Here is a 5,023-nt window from a genome sequence, read left to right as displayed (position 1 = left end):
AATTCTTTCTTTAAATCCTATTTTGATATTTTCTTTTTTTCCCTTTTTCACATCTTTGTACATATTTGGTTGTATTTTATATTTACTTTCTCTAAGAACAAGGATTATGTTTAGTTCTTTGTAACTTGCCTTCTTTGCCTCATGCTTTCCATGTATGAGCGCTTAGAAAAGTTCTTTTAAAAGAGTTGGGCTAAATAGTAGATATTCAGAGTGTTCAATATCAAGATACATTTCCTGTGAGTTATGTTTAATGTGCTGCAATTCCTCTGTATAGACTAAGTCTCTCAGGCTCAAATCTGAAGAGGAGGAACAGATACATTAAATATATTATTTAGTGCATTTTTGCCTTTCAATATCACACAGTCATCACATTCATAAAGTCCCAAGGATATTCTCCATGTCGGCTTAAGAAAGTAGTGAAAAACATAGTATGGTTTTATCTTTTGTGGAAAAATATGGTTAAATATACCATTTTGAGAAATTCATTTCTGTGAACTAGCCCCATAGAAGGGACAACAGCAGCTAGAAACTTGACCACTGAAGAAGAGATAAAAGTGGAAGAAACATGTGGTTCAGATAGTGCTTAATAACTGAAGTGTTATTGTATTCTTTAAAAATCAGAGACCTAATTCTTATGATTCTATTGGAAGGATATTCAGTCCACTGATCCTTCAATGCTGATGCCTGTTGGCTATGGGAAAGCTCAGTGTTAGAATCCTTTGTCTGTTTCTGCTGAAAGCTATGAGAGCTCTTTCATATGTGTAAGTGTCAATGAGACACAGTCTGAGGAAACTGCAGTCTTCTGTTCTATCAATGTAGATATTTGATCAGAGACCATATGGTTCATGTCTCTAATAGTTAAGGCAAAGTAGGGCATCTAATTTAGTTACAATTTACATCTTCATTGCACTGATGTCATTTTTATTTAGTGGTGACTCTGTTTTAGGTAAAATATAAGACACTGTTAATGGCAGATAAATGCCCTGTCTAGTTAGACATTCATGTGGTTAGAAGACATATAAAAGAACGTATCTCAGAAAACAAAAGCTTACTCATTGGATGTGAGTTTTATCTTGGTCCAGTTAACCTTTGAAACACTGCACTGTTGGGTTTTTTTCAGAGATTTTCTTTCACTTGTAATGTGAAAATTACCCACAAAGTAGGATGATTCTTTTAAATTCTTAATAACACTGAAGAAAAGTGAGAAAACATTTTAATTCAGTTGTTCAGCTAAAAAGTGAATGGCAAATGATTTGGGATTCATTCCAGTCATTATTTGTAGTTCCTATTTAAGGTGCTTCACCATGACACATAGTCATGGCCTTCTTATGACATTTTCCTTGTTTAGGCAAAATATTAAGTTGCCAAGGCCGGGTGTGGTGTCTCATGCCTATAATCCCAGCACTTTGGGAGGCCAAGGCAGGCAGATCACTTGAGGTCAGGAGCTTGAGACCAGCCTGACCAACACGATGAAACCTTGTCTCTACTAAAAAAATACAAAAAAACCACAAAAAAAACAAAAAACAAAAAACCTAGCTGGGCGTGGTGGCAGGCACCTGTAATCCCATCTACTCAGCTACTCATAAGGCTGAGGCAGGAGAATCACTCGAATCTGGGAGGTGGAGGTTGCAGTGAGCTGAGATGGCACCACTGCATTCCAGCCTGGGCAACAGAGAGAGACTCTGTCTCAAAAAAATTAAGTAAGATTAAATTGCCAAGAGCAACAACATCTGAAGTGATCAGTGGATAACTGGGATAACTAGATGCATATGCCAAGGGGATACAAGCTCTTGGTGTTGGAGAAGATATATTGATGGAGGATAAGAAGAGGCAGGAGTTATTTCTGAGGCCTCTGTTCTGTTCCATTGGTCTATATATCTGTTTTGGTACAAGTACCATGCCGTTTTGGTTACTGTAGCCTCGTATAGTTTGAAGGCACGTGTATACCTACGTAACAAACCTGCACATTCTGCACATGTATCCCAGAACTTAAAGTATAATTAAAAAACAAGAGGCAGGAACAAATGGAAATTCTAAATAAGAATTAAATTGCTGTAAAAGGAAAACTATGAAGGAGTAAGAGATGTTATACTGGTATAATAAAAAAGAAGACTTTGAACAAATCAAAGACATAATACCAGAATAAAAATTTAGCTTGATCAAAGGAAAGGTCTTACTTTTGTTGAAATACACTCAAGGAAATATTCCAAGAACCAAAATATGTCACTTGCATTATGTTTCCTAAATAGTAAACCCCGTTGCTACTTGTAGGGCTAAATATTGGTAATAGGAACCTTGGAGAAATATCAATTTTGGTTAAAGACATCTTTTTAATCTAAATTTTAAAAAGAAAAATGGGGGGAAATGTACCAGTCCTACTTTTGCCAATTGGATAAGCAGGCAGAAGTTTATTGGATTCAGAGTTTAGCTTTTATCACAGTCTACATTATAATAAACGTATGCATGTCATGGATACATATTCCCTTAAAGGACAAGGGGTGGATTTTTTGTCATCTTTGTGTCTCCCCCAATTCCTTACATTTATATGATATTGAATAGTATTTTACCATAATATATTTCTGCCCAGTCTACTGACTGGCTGAAGAAAGTTTCTCTGAGCATTAGCCCTACAAAGTTGCAGCATGGGCAGGTAGGGATATCCATCTACTCTTACTAATTGTAGTATTTGTTTTCTGTAAAGTGGCTGCAAACACTGAATTAGTGAACCCTGAACCATTGCTTCTAGAGGAAATACAAGATTGGGTCCTGCGAGTTTCATTTTCATCAACTGATTAATACATAACCCTGTTTTGTGTGTGTTTCTGTTTAGGGACATCTTGTGTAATATATATTGTTGATGCATTCACACTGAACTCACAATCCACAGCTATATAACTCATGCCTGAAAGAAGCTTCTCTAATGCATGCACTTTCTCCATGAGGCACCTCATAACCTGCTTGTGCCTAGGAACAACAGACAGCCTCAGGACCATGCTTGGGGGCCATTTTAAAAAGCGGAATCACTGCCCTCCAAAAAAAAATATGAAAAATGTGGCAGTAAATAGACCAGGAAAAAAAATACTTGTTGATAGTAGGAGAGCTAAAACCAAAAGGCCTTGTTTGACATCAGCTGGGAAGATCCATATGAGGCAATTCAAATTTCTCACTGCCTTGTGCATGTCCACAAGTGATCATGAAAGCATGGAAAGTATTGGTTTGGGGAGTTAAGTGAATTTGCGAGTAAAGAATCTGAACTATTGGATCTGGGATTGATTGTACCCTTGTTTCTCCAAGGCAGCTAAGGATGAGATAAAATGAACATAGGCAGGGACTTAGGAGCAAACTTGACTGAGTTCAGCATTCAAGTCCAAATTCATCGTGCATTTATTTTCTTACCAAGGGTTACTTTACCAACTTGGGAATTTTAAAATACACTTGTTGCTTCCAGCAAGTCCAAAACATAAGTCGCTTTCTGGATTTGGCACCTGCTGCTCAGTCATGCACTGACCTGAAATTCTCACCTCAAAAGGGTATTGACATGTATTGAGAATTGAGGCAGACTACTGGGTGCCTATTCATTCTTTCCTTCTTTATTAATAGAACTCAAATTTGTTGGGAGATGATTGCAATGAGACCAATTAGAGAATGACATGCCCAGATGCCTTTGAAAATGAGGTGGTTAAATGACCAATATCTGACCAATGAGATGTAAGTAGAAGTTGGCTTGGTCTTCGGAATAACTTTTTGAAATAAGAACAGTTCAGTTAGTGTGGATCCCATTGCCACTTCTTCCTCCCTACTTAGCCAGAAAAAAGATACAGAGGCTGAAGCATCAGTAGCTATGTGACTTTGAGTGACCTTGGGGATGACAATCCCTGAGACTAGTGAAGGACAAAAATAAACAGAGCCTAGATTTCTGATAATATGGAGGTGCCCTGCCAGCCCTGCATTCCCTTCCTCCACGCTTCCCACTCGAAGGAAACACAATGCAATGTTTCTAATGTTTTTTGTTTTGTTTTGTGTTTATACTCTACTTACTGCTGAGTGCAATTTCTCCTCCTCCACCTCTTCATCTCCCTCTCCTTCCTCCCCATCCTTCTCCCCCTCTCCTCCTCCTTTTTTGCTTCCACTTCTAAGTATTTGCTGAGCTGTCACCTCTCCTTCCTATCTCCTATTGTTTAATAAATCTCATTTCTGTGAGATTATTAAGCCTCACAGGGCTTTTTGGTTTTTGATTAATATTCTTTCAAATTATAGACGTCCATAGCGTCTATACTTTCCTCTTTCTCAGTTTCTTCTTTGATCTCCTTGCTGAGAGTTCCACTTCTTTTAGTTCTTCCTTTCAGGGCACTTATTGGCCCCTTCTGGATTCCTGAGCTATTGAGATTTAAAACCAACCAGCCTTTGCTTCCTTCTCTGATGGATGTTATGCCCACTCAGGGTATTTGTCCTCACCAATTTGTACTCTGAGACTGGGTGGCACTTTTTCATCTAAATTTGTTGAGACTGTTTTCCAAATAAAGACATTTCTTTATTTTCCTGGTTGCTCTGTCTGTTTTAATGAAAGTATTTCAGCTTGTTAAAATGTGCTGTCATCTCTCATGATCATGTCAGTCCTTGGAAGTTTAATTTACATCCTATCTAGTGGTAGCATACCCCACGCAGCAGGCATCTTCATATACATTTCGTGATTTCTCCTTCAGAAAACCCTTGAGATAAGTGTTATTCATCACATAGTCAGATGACAAAGTGAAAGTCCAGAGAGGTTAAGTAATTTGCCTAAAGTCGTCAACATATAAATTCCAGAGAGGTTAAGTAGTTTGCCTAAAGTCACCAACATAAAAATTGGTGTAATCCACATTGGAAGTTGTTTCTGTTTAGCTCATTATTAAATGCAATGTAAATCCTTTGGTAATGAATCTGAAAGCATCATTTCATAGCTGTGCTGTCTTAGAAGTTCTGTGTGCGTGGCCTCAGAAAAATCACAGCAAACTTTGTGATTTTTGACACTGATCCAGGGTTC

This window comes from Pongo pygmaeus, chromosome 14, assembly GCF_028885625.2.
Source record: "Pongo pygmaeus isolate AG05252 chromosome 14, NHGRI_mPonPyg2-v2.0_pri, whole genome shotgun sequence".
Taxonomy (NCBI): domain Eukaryota; kingdom Metazoa; phylum Chordata; class Mammalia; order Primates; family Hominidae; genus Pongo; species Pongo pygmaeus.
Note: the sequence above shows the minus strand (reverse complement) of the source record.